The sequence below is a fragment of the Oryx dammah genome, unplaced genomic scaffold (genome assembly GCF_014754425.2).
Source record: "Oryx dammah isolate SB20612 unplaced genomic scaffold, SCBI_Odam_1.1 HiC_scaffold_11163, whole genome shotgun sequence".
Lineage (NCBI taxonomy): Eukaryota > Metazoa > Chordata > Mammalia > Artiodactyla > Bovidae > Oryx > Oryx dammah.
In genome coordinates, this window is record NW_024080556.1 from 2,130,703 (window position 1) to 2,142,429 (window position 11,727).

General features: G+C 42.7%; 1 pseudogene; it reads left to right on the plus strand.

Moving 5' to 3' along the window:
• The first annotated feature begins 1,123 nt into the window (after window positions 1–1,123).
• On the plus strand, window positions 1,124–2,588 carry LOC120860703 (annotated as a pseudogene).
• Window positions 2,589–11,727: the final 9,139 nt, after the last annotated feature.

An 11,727-nucleotide genomic window follows, 5' to 3' on the forward strand; every position in this document is an offset into this window, starting at 1 on the left:
TGCTGCTAAGTCGCTTCAGTCATGTCCGACTCTGTGTGACCCCATAGATGGCAGCCACCATGCTCCCCTGTCCCTGGGATTCTCCAGGCAAGAACACTGGAGTGGGTTGCCATTTTCTTCTCCAATGTGTGAAAGTGAAAAGTGAAAGTGAAATTGAAGTCGCTCAGTCATGTCTGACTCTCGGCGACCCCATGGACTGCAGCCTACCAGGCTCCTCCATCCATGGGATTTTCCAGGCAAGAGTACTGGAGTGGGGTGCCATTGCCTTCTCCACGATTTAGGCTAGATATACTGAAAAACAAAGTGAAGAGGTCTTTAACGGAATCTTTAGAAAGTATTTTGTCCTGGGATAATAAAGCCAGAGGCCTCCAGGACTCAGCCAGTCTGGGTCTGGTCAGCTCTGTGTCTGGCACATTCAGTAACACCAGCAAAGAGCTGTCTGGCTGTGAAAAGGAGGCTTTGCCCATCTCCAAGAGCTGCTTCAGGATCCTTGGCTCCTTGGATGACCTGTCCAGTGACTTGGAGAGCCAACCCATGGAAGAGCCAGCCCTGCTCTCACCCAAGCAGGGCTTCCAAAGGCACGCCAACACCTGAGTCATGTCCTCATGGAATGCCAGGAGCCTCCGGAGCTGGCATGGGGGTCTCCAGGGGTCTTACAAAGGAAGCTTGTGAGGTATCACTCAGTGAACACAGCGACACCTCATGAATCAAAGAACTTTGAGTCCAAAGCTGACCACATGGGTGACACCAGCAGGACCTCCATAAAGACACAGAGACCATGGAGGCAGCAGATCTTCCTTCGAGTGGCCACCCTCCCCGAAGGCCTGCGATTCTCCTAGCAGATACAAAGATTATTCAGAGCTGGGAGAGCTTTCCCCATGATCTCCTCTAGAACTAGTTTGTGAAGATGGACCCCTTGGCCCTGTCCCAGAGGAAAAGAAAAGGACATCTTGTGAACACCAAGAGCTGTGGCAAAAGGCTATTCTACAACAGATACTGCTGCTCAGGATGGAGAAGGAAAAGCAAAAGCTGCACACCTCTGAGAATGATTTGCTGAACAAGTGCCTAAAGCTTGATTATGAAGAAATCACTCCTTGTCTTATACACTGTGGGAAAAGATGCTAAGCGCTCCAGGAAAATAAAAAACTAAGTTTGACATGGAAAAAATGCACTTGGCTGTTGGCCAAGGTTTGCCACAACATCACCGGGGTGAAGTCTGGAAATTCTTGGTGGAGCAGTGCCACCTGAAGCACCTGTTCCTCAGCAAACAGCAACCCAAGGACATGCCCTACAAAGAGCTCTTAAAGCAGCTCACCACCCAGCAGCACACCATTCTCATCGACCTTGGGCAAACCTTTCCAACACATCGGTACTACTCTGCTCAGCTAGGAGCAGGGCAGCTGTTACTTTACAACATCCTGAAGGCCTGCTCGCTTCTAGACGAAGAAGTGGGCTATTGCCAAGGTCTCAGCTTTGTAGCAGGCATCCTCCTGCTTCACATGGGTGAAGAAGAGGCATTTAACATGCTCAAGTTTCTGATGTTTGACATGGGACTGTGGAAACAGTATCGAACAGACATGATTATTTTACAGATCCAGATGTACCAGCTCTCAAGCCTGTTCCGTGATTACCACAGGGACCTATACAACCACCTGGAGGGGCATGAGATCAGCCCCAGCCTCTCTGCTGCGCCCTGGTTCCTCACTGTGTTTGCCTTGCAGTTCCCCCTGGGCTTCGTCGCCAGAGTCTTTGATATGATCTTTCTTCAGGGATCAGAGGTCATATTTAAAGTGGCTTTAAGTCTGCTGGGATACCATAAGCCCTTGATTCTGCAGCAGAAAAACCTAGAAATCATAGTTGACTTTATAAAAAGCACACCACCCAACCTGGGCTTGGTGCTGATGTTGAAGACCATCAGTCAAGTGTTTGAGATGGACTCCTCTAAAGTTACAGGCTTATGAAGTTGAGTACCATGTGCTCAGGAAGAGCTTATCGATTCTTCTCTCAGTGACAACCAAAGAATGGACAAATTAGAGAAGATCAACAGCAGCTTACGCAAAGAGAACTGTGACCTCCTTGAACAACTGCAGGTGGCCAATGGGAGGATCCAGGGCCTGGGAGCCACCACTGAGAAGCTCCTAACTAGCGAAAGCAAGCTAAAGCAGGCAACCCTGGCCTTGGAGCTGGAGCGGTCAGCCCTGCTGCAGACAGTAGAGCAGCTCTGGGGGCAGACGGCAGAGCTGGGGGGCCAGGAGCCTGACCCCACACTGCCTGAACCCTCGGGTGACTGACGGCCTGGGGCCCAACTCCCACCAGCCCACAGCTCCAGAGCAGGTGCAGCCACCACCCTGACACTGTCCAGGCCTTAACTGAGAGAGATGAAGATGCTGGAGGAGAACAGAGAACGAAGCCTGCTTCTCAGGGAGGAGACTGGCTTGCCAGCACAGATTCTTCTGAACTGACTCACAATGCAAGGAATGAATGTCTCAGTGTTTTTGTTGTTGTTTGGGTTTAATCCTTCCCTTTTCTAGTCCTGATTACTCAGTAGATTAGGTGGCATGGACTCGAATAAATGCACGTTTATGTTTTAAAAAAGAGACAAAAAACAAAACTACCACATCACCCAACAATTAACTTCTGGGTATTTATCTAAAGGAATAAAAAATGCTAAGAAAGATGTGCATGCTCATATCATTGCAACATTATTTACAATAACCAAGACATGGAAACAGCCTAAGTGTCCATCAATGGATGAATGAAGAAAGAAAATGTGGAATATGAATTGAGTGGAATATTATTCACCCATTAAAACAAGAAAATCTTGCCATTTACTGTCGTGGATAGACCAGTGTATTGTGGTTGTATCGTGGATGGACCATACATTCTTCTCAATGAAATAAGTCAGACAGAGAAAGACAAATATTGTATGTTCTTATTTATTTGTGGAGTCCAAAAACAAAACCCCACAGATACAGAGAACAGATTGCTGGTTGCCAGAGGTGGGGTTTGGGGGGTGGGTAAAATGGATAAAGGTAGTCAGGAGGTAAAAAAAAAAATCAATTCATGGATGTGCTGTATATCATGGTGACTATAGTTAATAATACAGTATTATATGTTTGAAAGTTAATAAAAACTAAATCTTTAGTTATCATCACAAGAAAAACATTTAAATTTGATGAATGTTAACTAGACTTATTGTGGTGATCGTATCACAATATATACAAATTTGGAATCGTTATGTTGTATACCTGAAACTAATATAATGTTACATATCACTTATAATAAAGAAGAATTTGAATCCTTGAAATATGATTCTTAAAAAAGTATTATCCATACTAAAATATGATTGAAGCCTGTCATAGGTCATTTAATTTCACCTCAATCTCATGCACATCATTTTAGCAGATTTATTATGCAGTTTTATATCTCCATTTAAATGACAGCATGTTTGAAATAAAAATAGAATCTGAATCCTGGATTTTAAAACATAAATGCAAAGTTATTACTATCATAAGTTGTGGGCAGAATTACTTATTTCCAATGAGAAAGGACCTTTATTTAACAGGCTTGAAGTTATGTTCCTTAGAAGGAGAGTCTGAGACAAGAATTCAGATGCAGATTTTTTTGGAGGGAGTGCTCCTCAGGATGGGTGGGGGTTGGGGGGAAAGCTGTAGGAGAGGAAACAAAGCAGGATAAGAAAGGTGAACAAGAGGAGAAAAGGCAGTAACCTGTGGGGTGAGGCAGCTCCTGTCAGCTGAGGACAGGAGAAGAAAGGCTTCTATAAGCCTTTAACATCTACGCTCAAGAAACCAGGGAGGTGGGTGTACTGGCTCATAAAAGGGGATATGGGTTGGGGACCACCTATCTATTGCAATAGGAAATATGGAACTACAGTTGATATAACTCACCACAGTCATAATAGTTGTTTCCCTCTGGGCCAACTTAAGAAGAACTAAGCTACTACATTGGAGAAGGCAATGGCACCCCACTCCAGTACTCTTGCCTGGAAAATCCATGGATGGAGGAGACTGGTGGGCTGTCGTCTATGGGGTTGCACAGAGTCGGACACGACTGAAGCGACTTAGCAGCAGCAGCAGCAGCAGCAACCTACTATATTGGGTGCCCCAGTGGCTCAGACGGTAATGCATCTGCCTGCAATGCGGGAGACCTGGGTTCAGTTCCTGGGTCGGGAAGATCCCCTGAGAAGGAAATGGCAATCCATTCCAGCACTCTTGCCTGGAAAATCCCATGGAGGGAGGAGCCTGATAGGCTACAGTCCATGGGGGTCACAAAGAGTTGGACACGACTGAGCAACTTCACTTTAAGCTACTATATAAGGGAACTGATTTAGGTCATATCTGAATGGTCTAGCGGTTTTCCCTACTTTTTTCAATTTAAGTCTGAATTTGGTAATAAGGAGTTCATGATCTGAGCCACAGTCAGCTCCTGGTCTTGTTTTTGTTGACTGTATAGAGTTTCTCTATCTTTGGCTGCAAAGAATATAATCAATCTGATTTCGGTGTTGACCATCTGGTGATGTCCATGTGTAGAATCTTCTCTTGTGTTGTTGGAAGAGGGTGTTTGCTATGACCAGTGCATTTTCTTGGCAAAACTCTATTAGTCTTTGCCCTGCTTCATTCCACATTCCAAGGCCAAATTTGCCTGTTACTCCAGGTGTTTCTTGACTTCCTACTTTTGCATTCCAGTCCCCTATAATGAAAAGGACATCTTTTTTGGGTGTGAGTTCTAAAAGGTCTTGTAGGTCTTCATAGAACCATTCAACTTCAGCTTCTTCAGCATTACTGGTTGGGGCATAGACTTGGATAACTGTGATATTGAATGGTTTGCCTTGGAGATGAACAGAGATCATTCTGTTGTCTCTGAGATTGCATCCAAGTACTGCATTTTGGACTCTTGTTGACCATGATGGCTACTCCATTTCTGATGGGGGATTCCTGCCCACAGTAGTAAATATAATGGTCATCTGAGTTAAATTCACCCATTCCAGTCCATTTTAGTTCACTGATTCCTAGAATGTTGACAATCACTCTTGCCATCTCTTGTTTGACCACTTCCAACTTGCCTTGATTCATGGACCTGACATTCCAGGTTCCTATGCAATATTGCTCTTTACAGCATCGGACCTTGCTTCTATCACCATTCACTTCCACAGCTGGGTATTGTTTTTGCTTTGGCTCCATCCCTTCATTCTTTCACATGCTAGTAAAGTAATGCTCAAAATTCTCCAAGCCAGGCTTCAGCAATATGTGAACTGTGATGTTCAAGCTGATTTTCGAAAAGGCAGAGGAACCAGAGATCAAATTGCCAACATCCGCTGGATCATGGAAAAAGCAAGAGACTTCCAGAAAAACATCTATTTCTGCTTTCTTGACTATGCCAAAGCTTTTGACTGTGTGGATCACAATAAACTGTGGAAAATTCTGAAAGAGATAGGAATACCAGACCACCTGATCTGCCTCTTGAGAAATCTGTATGCAGGTCAGGAAGCCACAGTTAGAACTGGACATGGAACAACAGACTGGTTCCAAATAGGAAAAGGAGTACATGAAGGCTGTATATTGTCACCCTGCTTATTTAACTTCTATGCAGAGTACATCATGAGAAACGCTGGACTGGAAGAAACACAAGCTGGAATCAAGATTGCCAGGAGAAATATCAATAACCTCAGATAGGCAGATGACACCACACTTATGGCAGAAAGCGAAGAGGAACTAAAGAGCCTCTTGATGAAAGTGAAAGAGGAGAGTGAAAAAGTTGGCTTAAAGCTCAACATTCAGAAAATGAAGATCATGGCATCCAGTCCCATCACTTCATAGGAGATAGATGTGGAAACAGTGTCAGACTTTATTTCTGGGGCCTCCAAAATCACTGCAGATGGTGATTGCAGCCAAGAAATTAAAAGATGCTTACTCCTTAGAAGAAAAGTTATGACCAACCTAGATAGTATATTCAAAAGCAGAGACATTACTTTGAAGACTAAGTTCGGTCTAGTCAAGGCTATGGTTTTTCCTGTGGTCATGTATGGATGTGAGAGTTGGACTGTGAAGAAGGCTGAGTGCCGAAGAATTGATGCTTTTGAACTGTGGTGCTGGAGAAGACTCTTGAGAGTCCCTTGGACTGCAAGGAGATCCAACCAGTCCATTCTGAAGGAGATCAACTGTGGGATTTCTTTGGAAGGAATGATGCTAAAGCTAAAACTCCAGTACTTTAGCCACTTCATGTGAAGAGTTGACTCATTGGAAAAGACTCTGATGCTGGGAGGGATTGGGGGCAGGAGGAGAAGGGGACGACCAAGGATGAGATGGCTGGATGGCATCATGGACTCGATGGACATGTGTCTGAGTGAACTCCAGGAGATGGTGATGAACAGGGAGGGCTGGCGTGCTGTGATTCATGGGGTCACAAAGAGTCGGATGTGACTGAGCAACTGAAGTGAGCTGAACTTCATTCTTTCTGGAGTTATTTCTCCACCCATCTCCAGTAGCATATTGGGCACCTACTGACCTGGGGAGTTCCTCTTTCAGTATCCTATCATTTTGCCTTTTCATACTGTTCATGGGGTTCTCAACACAAGAATACTGAAGTGGTTTGCCATTCCCTTCTCCAGGGGACCACATTCTGATTGATTATATTCTTCGCAGCCAAAAATGGAGAAGCTCTATACAGTCAACAAAAACAAGACCAGGAGCTGACTATGGCTCAGATCATGAACTCCTTATTACCATATTCAGACTTAAATTGAAGAAAGTAGGGAAAACCGCTAGACCATTCAGGTATGACCTAAATCAAATCCCTTATGATTATACAGTGGAAGGGAGAAATAGATTTAAGGGCCTAGATCTGATAGATAGAGTGCCTGATGAACTATGGATGGAGGTTCGTGACATTGTACAGGAGACAGGGATCAAGACCATCCCCATGGAAAAAGAAATGCAAAAAAGCAAAATGGCTGTCTGGGGAGGCCTTACAAATAGCTGTGAAAAGAAGAGAGGCAAAAAGCAAGATATAGAAAGGAAAAGGAAAGATATAAGCATCTGAATTCAGAGTTCCAAAGAAGAGCAAGAAGAGATAAGAAAGCCTTCCTCAGTGATCAATGCAAAGAAATAGAGGAAAAGAACAGAATGGGAAAGACTAGAGATCTCTTCAAGATAATTAGAGATACCAAGGGAACATTTCATGTAAAGATGGGCTTGATAAAGGACAGAAATGGTATGGCCCTTACAGAAGCAGAAGATATTAAGAAGAGGTGGCAAGAATACACAGAAGACCTGTACAAAAAAGATCTCATGACCCAGATACTCACAATGGTGTGATCACTCATCTAGAGCCAGACATCCTGGAATGTGAAGCCAAGTGGGCCTTAGAAAGCATCACTATGAACAAAGCTAGTGGAGGTGATGAATGCCAGTTGAGCTATTTCAAGTCCTGAGGGATGATGCTGTGAAAGTGATGCACTCAATATGCCAGCAAGTTTGGAAAACTCAGCAGTGGCCACAGGACTGGAAAAGGTCAGTTTTCATTCCAATCCCAAAGAAAGGCAACGCCAAAGAATGCTCAAACTACCACACAATTGCACTCATCTCACACAGTAGTAAAGTAATGCTCAAAATTCTCCAAGCCAGGCTTCAGCAATACGTGAACTGTGAACTTCCTGATGTTCAAGCTGGTTTTTGAAAAGGCAGAGGAACCAGATATCAAATTGCCAACATTCCGCTGGATCATAGAAAAAGCAAGAGAGTTCCAGAAAAACATCTATTTCTGCTTTATTGACTTTGCCAAAGCTTTTGACTGTGTGGATCACAATAAACTGTGGAAAATTCTGAAAGAGATAGGAATACCAGACCACCTGATCTGCCTCTTGAGAAATCTGTATGCATGTCAGGAAGCAACAGTTAGAACTGGACATGGAACAACAGACTGGTTCCAAATAGGAAAAGGAGTACATGAAGGCTGTATATTGTCACCCTGCTTATTTAACTTCTATGCAGAGTACATCATGAGAAACGCTGGACTGGAAGAAACACAAGCTGGAATCAAGACTGCCGGGAGAAATATCAATAACCTCAGACATACAGATGACAGCACCCTTATGGCAGAAAGTGAAGAGGAACTAAAGAGCCTCTTGATGAAAGTGAAAGAGGAGAGTGAAAAATTTGACTTAAAGGTCAACACTCAGAAAACAAAAATCATGGCATCCAGTCCCATCACTTCATGGGAAATAGATGGGGAAACAGTGGAAACAGTGTCAGACTTTATTTTGGGGGGCTCCAAAATCACTGCAGATGGTGACTGCAGCCATGAAATGAAAAGACGCTTACTCCTTAGAAGAAAAGTTATGACCAACCTAGATAGTATATTCAAAAGCAGAGACATTACTTTGCCGACTAATGTCTGTCTAGTCAAGGCTATGGTTTTTCCAGTAGTCATGTATGGATGTGAGATTTGGACTGTGAAGAAGGCTGAGTGCCGAAGAATTGATGCTTTTGCACTGTGGTGTTGGAGAAGACTCTTGAGAGTCCCTTGGACTGCCAGGAGATCCAACCAGTCCATTCTGAAGGAGATCAGCCCTGGGATTTCTTTGGAAGGAATGATGCTGAAGCTGAAGCTCCAGTATTTTGGCCACCTCATGTGAAGAGTTGACTCACTGGAAAAGATTCTGATGCTGGGAGGGATTGGGGGCAGGAGGAGAAGGGGACAACAGAGGATGAGATGGCTGGATGGCATCACTGACTCAATGGGCGTGAGTCTGGGTGAACTCTGGTTGTTGGTGATGGACAGGGAGGCCTGGCGTGCTGCCATTCATGGGGTCGCAAAGAGTCGGACACGACTGAGCGACTAAACTGAACTGAACTGTAGCTACTACCTTGGCTGCAGAAGGAGCGGGTCTGGATGACCATCTTTGCTCCATTTCCATACACAACTGCATAACCAGGCGTGGCCTTGGACTAAGGGCAGTCAATCCATTTGTTTTCCAAAAAAAGAGGGCAACAGAGGATGAGATGGCTGGATGGCATCACTGATTTAATGGATGTGAGTCTGAGTGAACTCCAGGAGTTGGTGATGGAAAGGGAGGCCTGGCGTGCTGCGATTCATGGGGTTGCAAAGGGTTGGACATGACTGAGCTACTGAACTGAGCTATGATAGGACCAGATACAAAAGATAACCTGGGGAGATCATCTGTTTTTAGTTTAAATATTTGAAATAGGCAGTACTGGGAGCATAAACTGAAAAGTCAGAGAGGTCTTGATAATCTAATGTATAGGCTGAAGTTATGAGGGAAGCAGAAACTATGAGTAAGCAAACGGGTATATGTGAGGTAGAGAAAAGGCATATAGGCCGTGTAAGTGAGGAACCTGTTTGTTGGATAAATGTAGGATGGAAGACAAAGTAGAAACATAAAGGGTAGCTGAATCACATTGGTAGAGCTCCAGAGAAAAGAACCATAAAATCCCAATATTACTTTTATTTCATCAGATAGGATGTGGGTTCAGTCCCTGGGTCAGGAAGATCCCTACCCACTCCAGTGTTCTTGCCTGGAGAATCCCATGGACCAAAGTGCCTGGAGGGCTACAGCCAATAGTGTCACAAAGATTTGGACACAACTGAAGCGAATTGGCAAGTATGCAGGGAAAGATTTCAAAGAGCAAGATCAGTAAACATCAGACTGGATAAATGTCCTCTGGAGAAAGCAGAATCTGTTGTTTGCATGACTGTGTTTTCTTAAACACTGAAATGCTTCTGGAATCCTTGACAGTAGAATTGTTCTGCCTAAGAGAGACTAGAGAATCCTGGTGGCACTCTGGCCTCCAGGAGAGAGTGATAATGAACGTGACTCTGAAGAAGACAGATGCCCAAACTGAATTTCAATGCTGTTAATGGTAGTGTCTGTGTAAACCAATTTACACAGTGAATTTTTTTTTTTAGTGAAGTGTTATACAACTATGGGAATGAGGGGGCAGTTGACATCTGGACTATTCAATATTTTCCTGAGAAAGAATTCCAAATGAACTCATAGGAAGAGCACTTGCCAATCAGAGCAGAAGCCAGAGAGAGATATGAAAGATGGACAGGGGTTGGCCTGGTGAAGAGGGGAAGCTCAGGTCACTATTCTAACAGTAGTGAGAAGTGTTGAACTTGATCATGTCTATGGATCTTGCTAGTTTTGCCTCTTTTCGTGTTCTTGAATATAAGGTCTTGGGCATTTCGATCTCCTTTAGCAGGTAGAGAGAGAAACTTGGGTGACCTGGGCCAGAGTTTAGTAAAGGGAGTTATTTTTGCAATGCTATGAGATTTCTGAAACAGTGATAAGTAGGGAGGCTGGAACCTGGTTAGGTTATCACAATTCATCCTCTATCCCCATGAGAATATTCTGTAAGAAGTATTAAATCTTACAAATATTTACAAATTTTAAAGTCAAACAAATTCAAATATACCAATGTAAAGCCTCTAGGAATTGCTGGATATTCCTTACCATTTGAATTATGAAATGTTTGACCCAAGAATACATGTGTATGTGCATATATGTGCATAGATCCATTTATCTCTGTATGAAAAATATCCATAAATCCACTTTTATGAGATCAAGAGAATCTGAGACATGCTTCGTTGTTTCTGCATTTGTCCTTTGCACTTAAGGTTTGGTCAAGTGATTTCTTGAACATGCCATTAAAACAGATTCAAGATAATAATAATGGAGCTTTGAAATATAAAATTAAGCAACACAATAAAGTTGTAGTGGGTAGATCATAGCATAAGGAGCCTTCATTATATGTGGTGGTGGTGTTTGTGTATAAGTGTGAATGTATTTGTGAGTGTCTAATTCTATGATAAGAGAACCTTTAACATTAATTCAGGAGAAACAGCTCAGCAATTTACCCAGCTCTTAAATTCTTAGATTCATCTTGCTTCCTCTTAAAAACACTAAATTAACACTACTACAGACCTTTCCTCCATCCTACTTTCTGGAGAATATCTAAGAGACAATTCCACAGCTTTTGATGTTACCATCAAAACTCTTTAATTTTAAATGGAATACTTTTTCTGTTCCCACTGAGTGTTGTCATAAATGAAATACAACCACTAGAAGAAAAAGTATTAATCAGATCAGTTCAAAGTTGGAACTTAAATGGAATGCTCTAAAAATTGAAACAGTGTACCCCTAATGTGATAATATGTATTTATAAACAGGGCTTTGTGGTTGATGCCATCAACCGCTTTGCGAACTCTTGCCAACAACATTATTGCCATAAATTTGGAGAGTTGATTAGTGGGTCACTTAAAACCGTAATCTTAGCCTTTAGAGGATTTATTTAAACCTAATTTAAAAAGAGTCCTTTAATATTTATTTTTACAGAAGTTTACTTAGAAATTTAAGATTAGAGAATAGTTTCAAATGAGTGCTGCTGAAACTAAAAGAATTTGGATATATGGCTTTTTTCCAAGGTGGTCGCATATCCCCCAAGGCCAATTTGTCATTGATGGAACATCTGTCCAAAACCATTCATGTGTGTTTTGAGAACCTAGGATCAATCAAATTCTGTTTGGATAGGCAACTATTGTTTTCTAAGTAAAGATGAATGATGATAGGTGAATATATTTTTAGGTTTAACTTTAATGAAGTCTACTTATTTTTCTGTAATTGGAAAAATTTTGTGCTTTTGCCTTATCTCACAATTAAGTTCTTGGAAACTCGGAAAAGGAAACAGT